Source organism: Cygnus olor, chromosome 2 (genome assembly GCF_009769625.2).
Source record: "Cygnus olor isolate bCygOlo1 chromosome 2, bCygOlo1.pri.v2, whole genome shotgun sequence".
Classification (NCBI taxonomy): domain Eukaryota; kingdom Metazoa; phylum Chordata; class Aves; order Anseriformes; family Anatidae; genus Cygnus; species Cygnus olor.
Window position 1 is genome coordinate 11,320,634 of NC_049170.1, and position 18,419 is coordinate 11,339,052.

Here is an 18,419-nt window from a genome sequence, read left to right on the forward strand (position 1 = left end):
ATTTGTTTTTAATTAGGCTGGCCTTGCTCACGACTCGCTAAGCCAGCTCTCATCCCCGTCCTGCTCCAAACCCTCCCCGGCCCAGCGAGGGCACAGCCCCGCGGGGAGCTGCAGGTAGGGCACCGCTCGCCTCCTTCCCCTCTGGTGACGGGTACAGAAAAGCCACAATCTCTTCTGTTACCCGTGATCCAAGGAATCAAGGCTTCATAAATGTCTGTGAGTCCAAATTTTACCTGCTTTAGAGAAGATGCAAAGTTAATTCTGTTGTGCTATGAACTCTATTAAACTGCAAATGGAACCGGAGCCCAATGCATGACACTGAGTGTGGTGGGGTTTGCCTGCATTCCTCTGACAAGCAATGCATTGCAATTCTGGCTGTTGCCATCTGGCAGAACTGTCTGAAGTTAAATTTCATAAATCACTCTCGTTCTTCATTATTTGGGGCACATTCTGCAAGCACACGACTTATCACAGCTAATAGTACAATTTCAATTAGATTTACTGCATTGAGAAATCTTGAAAATCGCTGCAGAATTCAGGCCTTTACCACAAATCAGTATGTATGTACCTAGGATTAGCTGATAAACACATTTTCTCTACCAACTGCTTACGGTTATTTTCTATTTAGCTTCACTGAAAGTTTCACAGAGACAGAGAAGTTGGAGCTGAGCACCATCCCTCACCTGCGGCACGCAGACGACCGTGTCAGCAAGGCCGGTTTTGAACAATAAAAACTTCCACGTATTCTGTGTCAACGTGACATTTAATAAAATTAGATACCAATATTAAACAATAAACTCCATTTGTACACGTGTGCTGCTATATGAAACTATGTCTGCTGCTCTTCTCTGATATTAGAGCAACCGTGACTGCCAGCGTCACAGAGTTGAGGAGCATCATTTATTGATACAAATCAAAGCCTGATGAGTAATTTTACAGTTGTGTTTGGAGTCACTGCTTGGTCAAGCAAACATACCCTTCTCTGTCATGCTCCTGCTTGGAGGAAATGTGACTTGTCATGATGTGTGCACACTTTCAAGTGTGCACGATTGCATAAGTACCATTTTCAATTTCAATAAAAGCACGCAGATAAGGATTACTCTGTTATGAGCACTGCAGTGCAGATCTAAATAACTCAGTCTGCCAAACTAGTGTTACTATGGGAACAAAACTAATGTGCTGTGACCACATCTCTTACTGCATTACTTAAGACCATCTGGTTAAAACAAATATTTCCGCGGCATAGTATTTGTTCATAATTGTGTACTGATCATTTTCCTTCTTCCTTTTTAAATAAACAAATACATTACATTTTATATATGTTTGTTTTTGTAGTACTATACTCAAGTTTTTGCTGTATGTGGTCTTAGTCATATTTAATACGCTATGAATAGATCCGCTTGTCTCCAAGTTAACCAGGACTGGACTACGTGAAGGTACCTGGTCTGAATTTCCACCAGTGGTCTGAATTTCCATGTTCTTCTGAATCCCATTTCGGATGCAGTACTTTTTCATATTCCTGTATCACAGGAGGAAGCACTTTACACCATTTGTTCTCCACTGGGAATGCAACCATGTCGAAAAGCGAAGCAACGAGGCTCTCAGCCCCCAAGCTCTGGTTTCTTGATTGCACTGAATGTGAAAAGCACCTTTCAAGTGAATTGGCAGCTCCCCCAGCAGCTCCCTTCCAGCAAGAGGCAGAGCACTTTCCAACTGTTTTGTAACTTAGAAGCATTTTTCAGCCTAATAACTCATCCCCTGCCCCTAACAGCTTCCTGTGCCTAACCTTTACAAGTTTAATATTCTGACTTGAGATGTGTCATCACGGATACTACTCCGATAAGAAAAAAATGCTTTTACAGCTAAACCACGCCATCAGCAACAGCACCACAGAAATGTGAGGGCCACCTTTCCTATCAGTTTCTAAAACTGGAAATTGGTTTCGCTCCAGGGAAAACAGAGTAAATTTATAAACAGTTGAACTAAAAAAACAAGTAGATCCATTTCTCGTTTCAGTGCTTCTACAAAACTACAGTATTCAGTTCCTACTTAATCTGGACTGCATATTAAATTGTCCTTTCCAATTCAGATCCATTAAAATGTTTAGCTGTCCACAAAATACGAGGGAAAACAAAAACAGTGCAATTTCCTCTGGTTTTGAGAGCTCCCAAAGCTCTACAGAGTACCCAGGTTTTGCACAGACAGCCTTCCTGGCTGCATTCCTGAACTGCATTATCAGCTCGAGGACAGAAAGCTGAACACATTTGGTTTTCCAATGATGAAAGGAGCAAAACGTTTTCCATTTTGACAACTAAATATTAAAAGCAGAACGTTTCTCTTCCTTCCACAGTCCCTGACTGGAGAGGTTCATTTGCTTTTTTGGGTTTGGCCTGAATGCTCCTCAACAGCGTGACTTGGAGAAGAAAATTCACTGGGGCATGGATTATCCATGCTGCTGGAGGTGTGAAAAGTGCACGGGTTAATACTGGTTAAATGACCTGCAATCTTCTTTAGGCAGCTTTGTTGCATCAAGTCTGTGAGAGCTGAAGTCAGGAAGAAGCAGCTTTGCCCAGGGAATGCAATGAGCCAGCGCTTCCCTTCCGGCCATAGGAACCGGTGCTCCGTGCACACAGCTGCAGGGGACTTCTGGCAAGAGCTTTGGTAAACGCACAGCAGCTTTAAGGAATCAGGGATGATACTTTAAAGAAAACTCAGAGCAATTAATCTACCACTACATCTGTTTGCTTGCATTTCTATCTACACACTTTACCTAGATGGACTACTGTGGTATTTGGGAACTTGTAAAGCCTCAGTTAGATGAGCTCTTCTATACTGGTCTTGAAAACAGCAGTGGAAAGTTACGAATTCAGCTGGGGCCCCTGCCATTTTATGAAATATATCCCTAGTGAAACTATTAGTGTCCTAAATTATGTGCTTCAGAATGCCACCACTGGAGATGGGAGAAGAAAAGCAGCTCTCAGTACAGAGCTTGTGCAGATCCCCCAGGGCACTTCTTTCTGGAACAGTCTTTACTCAATACTGCCACTATTTCACTCTTCTTTTCTGTTTGAGAAGAAAACTGGGAGAACATTATCCTTTTAAAGAACACAAACGTTAAGAAAGCATAATTTTCCTAGTTCCTAAATACAACTGAGTATCTGATTGCCGACCACGTATCAGTCAAGCATTTCTCATCATTAAAAAATCAGTAATTGCAGCAGGAGATGATTGAAGGAAATCAGCCCATGTCTGTAACAAAAATTGTATGTCACCATTTATCAGATAGATATAACAAAGTGAGCATCAAAATCTGGCTAGAGGTTCAAAGAAAACAGCTCGGGAGCAAAATGCTGTGTAATTGAGAGGTGATTACAGAAGACCTTTACCTACAGCACGGCATGCAAAGCACCCCACGTCCCCGTGCCACACACAGATTGTCCTTCTGTCAGGAGCTCCTCGTTTGGCTGCTAGGAAGGTATTCTGGCCAGGGACATCTGCAAGGTGATCTGCCAGCAAGGAGCAGCGAGCATCCTTCTGCCACGAGCACGGAGCTGCGCGGGTGCCTGCATGCAGGGCAGGCTCTGGGGGTCTGTGCACGAGCTGCCCTGGCCTCTCCTCGCTCTGCCTTCCTTCCACTTGGGTAAACTTCAAAGAAAAGACGAAAGCAAACGTGCTCCTCCGTCACTGATAATTAATGATGGAGCTGCTGCCATCTGATGGCTTAGTACAGAGGCAGGAAATAGGAAAGAGGTGCTTTTCCTACTCCAAGGCGGTGTTAAAAGAGGAGTTGTGCTTGGCTAGTGGAACAACTACAAAAGCAAAGTAATTTCTGTGGTATAGATGATCAGAGGGTAGATAACTAAGAGGGTCTTACTTCATAGGATGGGGAAAACGTCCAGCAATTTTTATCATCTTTGCAAGGCCACAGAAATACCCAAAATATTTAACAGAAGAAATCCTGTTGTACTTAACTGTTTCCATTAATGACCGACATAGTTTATGCAAGACAATGGAGACATAATTACATGTCACCTCTCGGTGTGATCCTCACAAAATTAAACTACAGTCAGCATCCCTTCCACTACCACCAAGTACAAGCTCCTCGCAGAAACCTCAGAAGCCACCTCAAAAGGAAGGAAGCTGGGAACAGCCGGCATCTGGGCTCCAAAGAAGATGATCTGGAGGGGTTACTGTGGGATACAGCATCTAGATGTCCAGTGTGGCAGGGGGAGAAAAGCAGGGGGAAAACCAGATGCTGACGTTTCGCTGATGGTGGTGTAACACCAGTGGGCTGGAGGCTCCCCAGTGAAGCTCCCTGCTCCCAGCCACAGCAGGGCCCCAGCAAGGCAGGCTCACCTTAAAGCTTAAAACTGTGAGGCCAGATCAAGTTTCTTCAGGCTCAGAATACCTCACAGATTCCTCAAGCCCATTAAAAATAGAATTTTTAGCATATTGGAATGCAAATGTTACAGTATTTACAGTACGTCTTGGCATGCATCCCAGGTAAAGTAACCGGTGTTGTCACAGAAATCAGATCAGCTCTCATTTCTCCTTCTGACACTTCAAGGAGCACCTGTATGAGCAGCTCAGGTATTTCATGCTATCAGATGTTGGAGGTGGTCTCCCCAGCCTTGAGGACAATGACAAGAAGACACCCTGCTGGGCAGGGCGCGAGGTGAGGGTGAGGCCTGTCCCGCCTGGCTGCCCGCGGCCCTCCTGCCACATCCTCCACCGGGGAGCTTCCCCTTCCCTGGAGGCGATGGAGACAGCCCTTCCCGGCCTTTGCCCAGCTGCTCCGCTGCCCTCCGTCCCTGGGAGCCCCTGAACCCTAAAGATTTCCCCTGTTCTCACGGTACATCTTGCTCCCAATTCCTCGTATTGACGGACAGTATTTCAAAAAAGCATCACGACTCAAGCGTCTTCGGGGTGTGCAGGAAGAAGCGAGCACATGCCCATGTGGACAGAAACACTGCACGACTTCTGCATCTTTGCCCGCTCTTTTCCCTTTCTCTCGACTGCTGCTTCTCATTATCTAAATTTAGATGGCCAGCCCTTCGGTCCAGACAGCATGTCTTTTTATGTCTCTGAGACAAACTTATTTCTGTCCCGCTTTTCATTTTCGTGTACCTTTCTTCCTCTCTGTGTACTCTCCATGTACATGTCAGGGCCAACAGCTCAATAACTCACTTTCCAGCCACATTTCTTGCTAGGGATAAGGACAAGCAACACAATGAAAGTAATGGAATGGCTGCACTAAAAAGTCCTTTGTAAGATTAATGTTACTGGATTTGTTCCTGAATGTTTTGAGACACCATCATATTAAGTTTGCTTTCTTTGCAAAATAAAAAAAAAAATTAATTTTCACTCAACAGCCAGCACAAAAAAATTTCCTCCTGAACCCTTAAGACTTGTCTTATTCCTCCACATGCTACATCGAGGACAGTACTGCACGCACAGAGCACCCCTGCCACCCTCGAGTTACACAGGGACATCTACGCTGCACTAGGGGTTTTTAATAGGATTACTGTGGTGTCCTGGGATTTAAGGAGAACAGTCACACGTGAATAGCTTGAATATTTGCAGATAAATAGAAAGAACTATGAATTCTTGAGAATCAATTCTATGAAGTATAAAACTTCATAAGCAAAAACCATGGGGTTTAAAAATTACATATACATACGCACAATTTTAGCTCCCCTATTTCCATTTTCTTAGGTATATGCAAATACCTGCAGATTCATAACTCTGAAAATCAGTCACAATCTCACAACCCAGTATATGGAAAGTTTCCTTTTTTAATAATACAGTTGGAACACAGAATTTCTAAGAAGTATATCTGTAAGTCAGTACGGTAAGTACAGTAAGTGTCTGTTTTAGCAGAAAAGTCTGCATACCCTAACTCAGAAGCCTACATTTGGACCACCCATTATTGAATAACATCTCTTTGGCACATACTGTTAATTCTTGTTAAGAACACTTTCTTTAAAATAGAAAAGGATTAACAAAAAGCTAAATCTTCAGTGCTTGACACATACGAAGATCACCAAGGAAACTGCAGTTATTTGAGTCAAATAGTACAGTGGTTGGATTTAAGGAAAAAGCATGCACAGGATTCTTAGGGAGCTTTATTTTGTTTGCATTAAAACGCAGCGTGTTCAAACCAGTCTCTCCAATTTCTAAAATGCATTTATTAGATACTTAACATACTTATGCTCTTCAACACATATGACCCAAATGGGTAGGTACTAATGTAAATCACTTACAGTGGTCTTCCTAAACACAGTTTCTTCCTCCCTGCACAGTATCTGGGGCACCGTTTGTTCACTAATACGGGGAAATTGGACCCCAGCAGTTTGGACCTGTGCCCCAGCTCTGTTTGATTGCTCCAAGGGAAAACCAGCCCCACTGGTCTAACTTACAGCCTGGTACCTGTATACGTCTATATTCTGCTGCATACCACTATGTTGTCTTCTAAAATAATGATAATAAAAAAATAAAGTTCATTTTTCCCTTTTCTTTCAAATAGCACACTTTCCAAATGGATTGTGAATCTCAACCCTCTTCAGGCCTACCCAAGTTTTATTTTCCTGTAAACCCTTTGGTGTTAGATTGACAGTTTAAGTGTATTTTTTTACAGAAATGTCACTATTTCAACGGTTGATGCTTAAAAAATTGCACATACTGCACTTTATATATAAAAAAGAGAAAGTATCAAATGTCTACCCTTAAACCTCCTAGTTAAATCCCAGTGACACACCCAGGGAGTGACTTTCCTGAAGCACGAAACACAATTTGGGTAATTACAGACATGTCCAAGTGTCCAGAGGTATCTATTTCTGACTGTTAACATTCCACTGAGCTTTTGCTTTATTATAAACTCGAGCTCTGCCGCATAGTTACCAGTGCTGCAGCACGAACTATTCGGTATCATAAACTGCAACAGCATTTTCCTTGTGCTAGAACGGACTGAAATGGCTCCAGCAAACCTTGATGTACAGTCCATTAAAACACAACCAAAATTTTCATGTTGTCTTCAATGAGGTTTTGAGCAGACTTAACAGGAGACGCAGATACCTGCCCCTGGACTATCTCCATTGTTGGAATACCTACATGGCTCCAAGCGCTAACAGCTGCAACCCATTCACCCCTACATTAACAGAGAAGACCATATTTAAAACATGGGAGAAGTCCATATTTAAAACCCTAACAGAAAGGGTAGAAGCTGATGGCAGAATTAACGGAAAGAATAATGGAAAGAAAGTGGAGAAGGGGAGTAAAATGACCAGAAGAAATAAAATTTAAGTAGATAGAGGTAATTGCGGGCAATATTTTTTATAGAGACTGAAAGAAAACACTCACATTACTTACTTTTTCCTGAACTGTTCTAGGAAAAAAATTTTTACTCGATACTTGTAATTCACATACACTATCTAAAATATTCATGTGATCATCATTCTAGCATGTACTGTTAAATGTGTCCATGTGGGTGTTTGTCTCAAAGCTTCTTCCTCCGTGGTGTTGAGCAACTTCACCTACTTTTAGAAAAACCCCTGCCCATTCATTTCTGCAAAGGAGATCAGTTATGAGCCCCAGCCGAGGGAACAGCTGCTAAACAGAAGGAGCGGTGGTGACGGAGCACTGTGCCTATAAAAAAGGGGACGGACGCACAAAATCAAGCGGACACACAAAATCAAAGAGGTCACATTGGCGAGGAATCAGATTTACTGATAAGCGACTTCCAAAGGAATCTCTTTTTGCTAGATGACACTTAAATGGACTGGTATTCACCCAAGAAGAGGGAGACTGAACTAGGGTGAGGGTGTCTGCACACCCAAGATGCAGAACTGGGACCTCTGATGAAGATCCAGGACCTGATTCTCAACCTGGCAGTACGGTGGCCATGGTGTACACACTGCACTTGGAGCACCCATCACCAAGCATGCAATACGCCCACAAAAGGAAGTGTTTCTCTAGAGTTATCTGTCTCACTGAATTGAACTAGGACTTTTTCTTACTGTTTGGAGGAGATTTGTGAGCAGGGAGGAGAAAGGCAGAGGATTAAGCATCTCTTATTTGAAAAACAGATCTTTTTGTATGGTCACATGGCCAAATTGGAGAGGCAGGGACTAGGGAAGAGGGCACAGTGGGTGGCAAGCTGACTGTACAGCTGACTCAAAGGATGGTGACAGAGATACAAAGTCCAACCGGTCGCTGGTTTCTAGTGGTGTCTCTAAGAGGCTGATGTTGTGGCTAATACTGTTCGATGTCTATTAATAATCTAAAAAGTGGCACAGAGGACACTCAGCAAGTCAGTGGATGGTACCAAGTTGGAGGCCGATAATGCTGGAGGGCAGCATTGTTATTCAAAGGGACCTCAAGAGGCTGGAAGAATGGTCCGATAGGGACCTTCTGAAGTTCAGTAATGACAAACGTGAAGTCTTGTGTCTGGTATGGAATAACCCCATACAACAGCACGGAGAGGGGACCGACTGGCTAGGAAGCAGCTTTGCAGAAAAAGACCCGAGGGTTCTGGTGAACAAGTAGTGACACGAGTCAGCTGCATGCTCTTGTGGCAAAGACGAATGACTGCACGCGGCCTGTATTAGCAAGCGTAGCCAGCAGGCTTACGGAAATTATTATTTTCCTCTATCCCGCATTTCTGACAACAATTCTAGAGTATTGTGCTCAGCCTCAAACAAGATTGTAAGATAAGTGTCACGGAAGGCTAGATTGAATGTGATGTTTTAATCCCCTCAGCTTCACTGTATCAATATTCCAGTCTACAGACCTGTATCAGGAAGGAAGGTGGTGGTACGGAAAACACAGAAAATAGTTCTGGGGGTACTGAATGCTCAAGATAGCAATTAGAAAAATCATTTAGAAAAAATTAGGAATTTTTGTTTTGAATTCTGCAACACATTTAATTCTTCAATCTGGAAGAAAATGGAAGAAGTATGGAAAAGTATTATATTTGAATGTTTGTGCAAAGCAAAACTTGACCTGATGGTTTCTCTAATCATGGAACGCAAGGTGTTGCAGAACAATCATCTGATCAAGAAAGAGAAATGACACGATATTTCTGTGATCAACCATATAGCCAGTCTCTCTAATCATAAATATTGACCAGACTATGGAACAGGTGCAATGAAGTATTTCTGAGTTATACCCAGGATTTAAATTATGTACAAAACAATTAAAAGTGGCAGGCAGGAAAGGAAAACAATGAAAATATTTTGTTCCTATAAAATTTCTGAATACTAAAATGGCCTGAATTCTATTAATTAGATGTTCACAGTAATTCCTTCATGCAAATTGATTCATAACAGCGTTGCCAATTATTTCAGCCACAAATGGGTCATTCACATAACAGCAGGGTTCTGTTTAGTTTGGCCACCCCACCAGGACCAGAAGCACAGGCAGTACAGCCAAAAAAGAATGGGGATTTACACATTTTATTAGGGAATCTATTTTTTTTTTTAATTTCCCTAACATCACTAATAAGAAAGCAATTATTTTACTTTACATTTTGCAATAATGCTACCGTCAGCATTAAAATTAATCTTAGCTCAAACCTCCAAATAATGAGACTGATATATAACATGCTCAAGCTCCCCCTCCCTTCCTTCTTAACTTTTAGCATATGCTGAAGTCACATTTTCAAACATACCTCAACATCTTGAGGACTATTAATTTACTCAGCAGAGAGAGAGAACTTAGACCCGAGTACAGGGAAACAAACTAAAATGGAAAAGCCAAAGGGTCAAGCTTCACACCTACTGAAGTCACCAGTCACTTGCAGCAAGGGTTTCACTCCAAGCAAAATCAGGAAGGCTGGCAAAGTGACAGTTAAACACAGAAGCACTCTTCATCCTGAAAGATCCTCCATTACGTATCTTCCACTCACATATATATGTCCTTCTGTTAGCCACTGATCTACAATAACTGCCTAATGGCACAGAGCAGCAGTACATAATACAAAGAAGAGGAAATAATTAATTTTCTGTGGCTCACTGAGAATTTTGCCAAAACATCACAGTCAGTACTCTGTCATAATCACTACTGTGCAAAAAGCCAAATGGTCCATAATGACAAAAAAAAAATCAAAAGCCATCTCATATAAAGAAAACAAATAACGTATTTTAAAATTATTTTTCAGCTCTAGTTTAAAGATTTGATTAAAATGGTATTTCTCTGTAAAACTGAATACATGTACAGGGTTTGTTGCATTGCATTTGTGAGTTCAGCAACATGTGAGGACGTTGTACGGTGTGGCAGAAATCAGAATGCAAGGAGAAAAAGAAAACTTGCATTTTTCATAGGGCATGTTCTCAGGCAGTGAATTCACATATGAATGGTCTACACCCTGGCTTACCTTTCCATAGCATATGTGTAAACCTTAGGTGTAATAAATAAAACTGAATTAAATGAAGACTACCTCTAGTGCCTCCTGAAATGGATGCCAAAACCCTACTTGAGAATGGACAGGACTAAGCCTTTTTCTCACAGCTGATCCAGGAAAGGCTGGTACAAAACTATCAAAACTACTTCAACCCCCCCCTTTTTTTTGCATGAACTTTTTTGTACAATTTTAAGAAAGTCACTTAAAGTCTTCTTTGCATTTTGCTCTGTCTGTGGATAATGGCATTTTTCCACTACCTATTACCTTAGTTCCGTTACAACAGTAATTACATTATCACTTGCAAGCTGCTCACATGCTAGCGATGTGGGCCAGCAAAGCAGCACGTCTGGGAGATGGCTGATGTGCTCACAAAGGAGGAAGCCACCTCCGCCCCCAAGAAATAAGCTGTCATTGCCACAGACAAATACAGGAGTCACTCCAATTTCTGCCCAAGTGCCACTTTTAAAAGTAATGAAGAGATGCTGCGCAAGGCAAATGAGTTTGATATTTATTTGCTCATAATTAGAAAAAAAAGAGTTATAAAAATATGTGATTGATATTGGAAAAATGCATTGAAGCAATTTCTGGTAGACATCAGAAGAATCTGCCCATCTGGCTCTGGCCCCTCCAGCGCATTCACCGCTGCCAGGAATCCAGAGCAGTAATTACAGCTACACGGTGCATGCAATACCCGCATGCTTTTGCCTTCTAATTTCCGTATTTACAAACCGAAGCTTGTCTTACAGCTGGATGTTCCCTCCAAAGCCCAGAGAGCTCCATACCATTTAGGCAGTGGACATTCAGAGCCCTTGAGGAAGAGAGCGGAGCTGAGGCTGTTTGGACCTTGTCTCCTCTCCTCCACGCCTGGCTGGTGCTGGTACATGGTTGCCTCTGAGGGCCTGGCTCCCAGGAGACCTTGTTCCTGGAAATCCAGCACCGTTTGAGAAGACAGCTTGTTATTTCAAGAGATGCAGTGAGACTGTAAGAGGACAAATCATTCCTTAGAGCTGGGCAGCCTCATGCCAACAGCGTGTGGCAGCTGCAGCCATCTTGTGCCATGTGATGAGGAGCGCTGAAGGACTCTGACCAGCCAGCACACAGCCAGCTATGATAGACCTCAGCTGTCCCGCTTAGATTGACTGCTTCTTAATAGAAATACAAGCATATAACTTATAGCACAAAGCACTAGAAAGAGTGAGTGAACTGACTAAGGAATACAATTACTCAGTCATAAAGGACTGGCAATAAAACTGGGTTTTGTACCATACCATACCTAACACAGAAGCATGGCTCCTTGGCAACACCCCAACTTTAAAAGCAGTAATTCTAGCATTACCAGGAAGGTAACTACATAGATGACACCAGCTCACCTTCCTCTCCTGTAACTGGTGGCCCTGCATCTGTCCACCACTTATCATGTAAAGCTTCCAAACCGCTCTGAGGAGTCCCCTTCCCAAACAAAAACCACACAGCTCGGACCTCATCTAACCTTGAAATGTGCACCAACTGCAGGCAGTAGAGTATTTGCTACAAACCAAGAATTACAGGAGACAAATTTTGCATTTCCCTGTCTGGGATTATCAGTGCAAATAGCCATTTTGCTTGTATACATTCATAGTTGGAACCTATGCAACTACAGCAGGTGTCACAGGAGCACTCCAATATCTAGATGTAAACTTAGACATTTCTGATTAATGAGTGTATCTGGTAGTCCTCAGTTCTACATCCCTTTCCTGAAAATGGGTGTATGAGATGAAGAAGCCAGGAACACAGGCACTACAAGTGTTACTGCTAATGGCTCTGAGAAATACTCCTGTCTGGGAAGAACAACAATGGATATCTGCAAGATCTCAAGTACCTATTATCACAGGAAAAAATGCCTTCTGTTGTCAGATTCTGCAGGAAAAGTGTGGTTTACAGGGGAAGTTATTTCAAAAGAATGCAGCAACTCATGGATTCGGAAAAAGAAAATACCAGCAAAAGTAAATTTCCCACTTCTGTCAGCAGAAAAAAATGGCTGTTGTATTTCATTGCAATACGATCTGCGGTGTTTATTATTAATTCTGAAATTTGATTATTGCTCTTTGCATTGCCACCACTTCACAGGTTGTATCAAAGCCCTAGTCTGCAGGACAGGTAAATGTTAAGAGGCATCAAAATGGGTAAGGGAAAAAACACAGAAGTCACAAGTAGGAGAAGAAAAGCAGGACAGTCACTACAAGGACTGGTGTAGAATTGTCTTGGCTCATCAGTATTGGCATATTTACAAAGATCATTCATATATAACCTTATGTGATGTGTGTTACAATATGATATTTTGTAATTCTAAGGTTAGAGAATTCCTGGTTTCAGCACTGCATCAAATAAAATAACAATGCCCTAAAATAAAAATCCATTCCCGATGTTCCTAAGTGCGGCCACAAGTGTACATTTATTTCCTTCATTTCAAGCTTTGCAGAACAATTGCTGCAATTTTCTCAGTGAAGAAGTAGAAAACAAAGAATTAGTATCAAACATTGGGAGATCAATTTTCACAGACCCTATTGCCTGATAATTCAAATGATAAGTACTGCAGCCAATTAGTCTAGACTGGAGTATCTGAGGGGGGCAAAATTTAGGTTAACAAACACTCCAGAACATTATCTGAATAATACGGAGCAGACTTCCTACAAAGATGATTTTGTATCTGCCCGTTATATGAAACAGGTGCAAAGAGTGCGTGGGAGAGGTGAATTCATCCCTCCCCTAAACGGCAGCATAAAATAAAATTAGGATATAAAATTTGGGGGTGTCTCACGGGGCAGTTTTTAATTATATACTTAGCAGCATCTTTGCATATAATCATTACCTCAGCCTCCTCGTTTGCATGTATATATTCTTTTGTGCCATGATCAACGAACAAAGGTTAAATCCTACTGAAACTCTATTCAAGCAGTGAAAATTGAAAACAGCTATTTTGAGGCTTTGGGCTTTGTTGTATTTTTCAACTGTCTGTATAATCTGCTTAAAATTCTGGTTACTTATTAAATCATATATTCATAGTGTGACACATAGACAGTTGCAGAACACAGGTGAACTAGCAAAGTTTTAAGGAGGAATGTAAAGAATGTGTGGCTTCCTTTCAATGGGTATATCCCGTGAAACAGGGGGAAACAAAAAGAAATCTCCCCCTGAGATACCGGCTGTCTTCAGGAGCTCTCCCAGAGCTGCACACCTCCATTCTGTTCCCTCACCCAGTTTTGTTTTGCAAGGAAAGGATTGGTAAAAAAACCCTGTATCATTCTCTAGTGCTCTGTTGCAATACTTAAAACACACAGACTATCTGGACAGCCCTGGGTTAGCATCCAGCCTCAGTGCTCGGCGCGGGCAAGAAGGGATGCAGGGTATAGTCATCCCCACGCCAGCTAAGAAGGCTGAGACTGTATCTGCTAGTTCCACAGGGCACTTTTTAATCACCCCCTTTCCGCTTGAGAAAATTCATGTTTTGTGGGTTTTTCTCCTTCCTTATTGAGCACCCTGTTAAGGCCAGTTAGGGCTGCTGGCTATCTCTGCATAGGACGGGGAAGGCCTCCACGTTCACTTGGCATTCCTGAAGTTTCAATGGGATGAAGTTCTCAGTACATGGGCTATTTCCACTGCTAACCCTGAGCACAAACAGAAACATGAAATAAATGGGTTGGGGGTATAAATGTATATATTCTAATACAAGGCTGAACGTTATTATCTACTTTTATTATTTTTGCTTGTAAAAGACCACATGTGAACGAATCCCTCTTGTCACCCAGACTGCTGTCTTGCTCAGCACAGGACATGGATTCAGCCAGCAATATCTGGAGCAGAGACCAGACACCTTTCAGGTGAACAAGAGCTTGACTTTCATCATTGTGTGAAAGAGAAGAGCAGTAACCCAGCTTCTGCTGAGAAACGCAAAGCAAAGTGATTCAGATCACAGGATTTCACTGATTTTCTGTTCCAGTTAAACCCGCGTATTCACTCCATTTAATGGCCTCACCACTCGTGACAGCATGCTGAGGACTAACGCACGCTAATAGGGGAAAGCCATCACACAGAAATAATTATTTTCCTGTCCTAGTTTCATACATCACTTCCCACAACACCTGTGTGCTAATTTAACAAGCTCCAGGGAAGTGGGGGATAAGTTTCGAAGCCGTACTTTTATCTCTGCACAGAACACTTTGCACAGAGGTGCAGTCACAGCGTGCAGGCCACCAGCAGGCCCGGCTACAGCGTGGGGCGGCCATGCCTGTCTACACTGCCCAGGGCCCTTGGCCACTGCTCGGCCTTCTCCGTACGTTACCACAATACAAAGACCAAAAAATAAAAATAAAAAGCTTCAGAGCAGGTCCCTAAAACATACAAAACAGATTCTTCCTTACACCAGCACCACTACAGCTGCACTACGTCCCTTATAGACTCTAAAACACTGCCAACCTTTGGAAGAAGCAGAACTGACTGTGAGGAAATTTCTAACCAAACCACCATCACTGGTTGAGGATACAACCAATGTTTCCACTGACATCAGATTTACAAAATGTGAGGTTTGATTTAGGTAATAGTTTGCTCCTGTTTTTATATTTATTTTTTATTTTTCTTAGTAGAGGCTGGCAGGATCTGACCTATGGTGTAAAATTCTAGAATAAGATCTGGAGAGATGAACTAACATGTAAATGAAGCCCTACAAGGTACATGATACGGAAACAGCTCAGCAATTCCTCCCATCAATTAAACCTGCAGAGATGCATTTCTGTAGCACTTCCAGCTGGTCCTTGTGATATATTGCCAAAGAAAAGAGAATGGTTAGATACAGGTTGCTGACATAAAAATGCCACATTCACAGAGGTGAGAGCACCAGAAAATACAAGGTTCATCTAGACACCAGATATCTAACTTCGTCTACCACCCCAAACTGGCTCAAACACTAACTACAGGAGAAAACCTCTTCACTCTTCTGAACATTCCTGAAGCAATACCCACCTAAGGCTGGGTGAGATTTTGTTCCTGGGCTAGTAACCACTTTTCAATAAAGAAAAATCATACCAGTTAAAACCATTTTACTTCACAGCCCTGAAGAATTTTTCTGTCACTGAAAAGATGCCATTTCGGGTCTTCCCTCCAACCTTGTAATGATCTGAAATAGTGGAATGAAAATTTTCTGTCCCAGGCGCACAATCTTTAAGATCAGTAGTGAACACCTAGACAGACCCTAGTTAGTTTCAAAGAAATAAAATGAGACTTAATTACTGCATGCTTACTCTTAAACACATTAAAAATCATTACAAGAAAGCTGTAGGGGTTCCCCTTACTTCGAGGCAGCAGAAACCCATTTTGTAACTTCCAGAGGTCAATTCTGTCTAGTTCATTAATACACATAGAGGGGATTAAAGGGATTTCGTTTATATTTAATGTTTTGCAACTCCTCGCCAAAGCTACTATAAAGCCCTGTGTTCTTTCAATAGTGGCAATTAGCTGTATTCAAATTAGGCCAAATATTTTGCTGTACTGTAAGCACTTTCAAAATCTTTCATTTTTCTGTAGCTTTTTACTGCTCTTTATTACTACTTGATACCACAAGTCTTCAAAGTACCACCTCATAATGATGGAGAAATGAGAGCTCTATTAAAATTGTCTTTCAGTGAGGATTTGCCAGCCCTCCTTCTTAGAAACTGTTCCTTCCCCTTCCCTCATCTTGTAATTTCCATGCCCTACTAGCCATAAAACAAAGATATGCTGAATTCCCAAAGGCTGTCAACCTCTCCAGTCTCCAGAACTGAAAACCTCAAAATAAAGGAGTTTTATCCTGAAAAAATACTGTTCAGCCTGCCAAAAAACTGCATAGTAGGAAAAGTAGTTCTATATAAGCCACAGTCACATAGTTTGCTGAAGTACAGACTCACTCACAATGACCGATGATATACTGTAGAGATGGAAACAAAAAAGGAGTCTGAGCCAGATCAGAAGTTAAAATAATGAAGATTTACTATTAGGAGTATTTGACCATTTTAGTGATTTCATATATGGTTTAAGATAGTGTCTTTCCAAAAAATTACTTTTCTTACCATTGCTTGTATTTATGTAGACTTATAGAAATATTTCACAAGAAAGGTTTATTATTCTACAAACACAGGAGCATTTTCATGATCACAAGTTTAGATTACAGCAGAGTTTTTGGGACCCCAAATACTACTGCAGTTGTGCAAGCATGTTTTTCAACTGGAGAAGACGCAGAATCAACCCACTGGTGCAGCATGTTTGGAACAGACCCTGTCTAAAAAAGCAAATAGCAAAGGCCACCAGCGTGCCCTCAGCATGGATAAAGCAAACCATGCCTTGGGCTACATCAGGAGGAGCAGAGGCAGCAGATCACAGGAAGATCCCCACTGACTCACCCCACTTTGGCCGCGTGACATGATGTGTCCATTTTCAGGCCTCATGGCTTAAGTTTGCTACAAGACTTATCTGAAATTTCAGTTACCAAACGGCCATTGGGATTTTTGTGAATAGTTCGTTTTTTCACACTGTGCACACATTAAAAGCTACATGGTAGGTGAATTGATGGAAAAATATTATAGTGCAAGAAAAAATGTAGAGCCTATTAGGACATATGTTTTGTCATGTTATGCTGGAAGTCCTCTGGATAGATTCATTCGGTGCAGGTTTATTCTTTGTTAGATTTGCTAGGGGTAAAGTGAGGATGATTCAGGAGTGGCACTGTGAGATGCACTGCTCAGCTTCAGGCCCTTCCGTGGTCTTCCTTTAGAAGAGAGTTTGAGAACAGGAATGTGCAGCAGAGAAGGAAACCCAGCCGGATGTAAAATACAAGGTGAGGCTCTCCTTCTGTGATACTCAACATTAACAGCTTCTTGGAAAGAACGAAGAATGTGAACAACATCCTATTTCTGTCATGCTCTGCCAAGGTACTATTTTAGATGGGGATGTTGGAGCAGTTCTTTTTACTCCACCAACTCTGTCCTCTTTTAAGAAATGTTTCCACCATATGGGAGAAGTTGTCACTTACAGAATCACAGAACAAGTCATCTGGATATTCAGTCAGCTGCTGCTTTCAGAAATGATGGAATCCACAATCTCAGGAAGTGGCTCATGGAAAAGCACTGAAAGGAGGGTTTCACCTGCAGTTCCAGAGATGCTCTGGCATTCTGGCCTCTTCAAAAGACTGGCCGAAACTAGTTTAAAATCTTCAGCTACAAAACTGTGTTTGTCCTTTCCTGTTTAAATACCAAAAATCTGATCTTTAAAATTAGTATGTCCGCATTTAATCACAAACCTCCAACAGAAGGAGAGCTGCAGATGTTCAGCAACATCTGAAAAACAATCTATGGAACAAGATAAAAATTACCCTCGGGGCAGCGTGCTGTGCACTACTGGAGTACTGTCACTGTTTTTCATACTGCCGCTTGGAAAACAAATGGCTCTAAGTGTTTTTTCCTCTTTAACAACTATCAGTAGGATTTTTCTGTCAGTGACCAGAAGGGCATGCAGGCATGTCTCCTGCCTTCCAACTCACCTCCTGTGATTTAGGGTTTGCTATGCAGCACCCCTTTAAAGCTCACTGAATTGCTGCTGTTTCCTTGAGAGCTTGCCTCCTGTGTTCAGATGAAAAGAAACTCAACTGCAGTGCACTGTAGCACACAAATGTTATACGGCTAGCTAATTTTATAAAAAACAGCTAAACATACACACATCAAAAACTGGAAAGACTAAAGCCAGAGGATCCGACACTGTAGGAGGGCAGAAGTATACAAAATTACTCTTCTCTAAATAAAATTTAAAATTTAACTCCCTGCATAAAGCATATATGAAAAAACAAAATCACTCACAGTGGTACATGCAGTATAATTCGAGCCTGATGTTGCAGACACTAAAAGATCAATGATGAAGCAGATGCCTTATGTAGCCATGCTTCACTGTCCTGTACATAGAAAGCAACTTGGAAAAACAAGCTCGAGATTTGCACTTTTTCCTCCTCATGATGGCAAAACTT

At 41.8% G+C, this 18,419-nt stretch overlaps 1 protein-coding gene across 4 annotated transcripts in view; it reads right to left on the minus strand.

Moving 5' to 3' along the window:
* Positions 1–18,419, minus strand: part of DIP2C (disco interacting protein 2 homolog C) — a 316,217-nt gene that overhangs the window by 190,966 nt on the left and 106,832 nt on the right. The window lies entirely within an intron of this gene.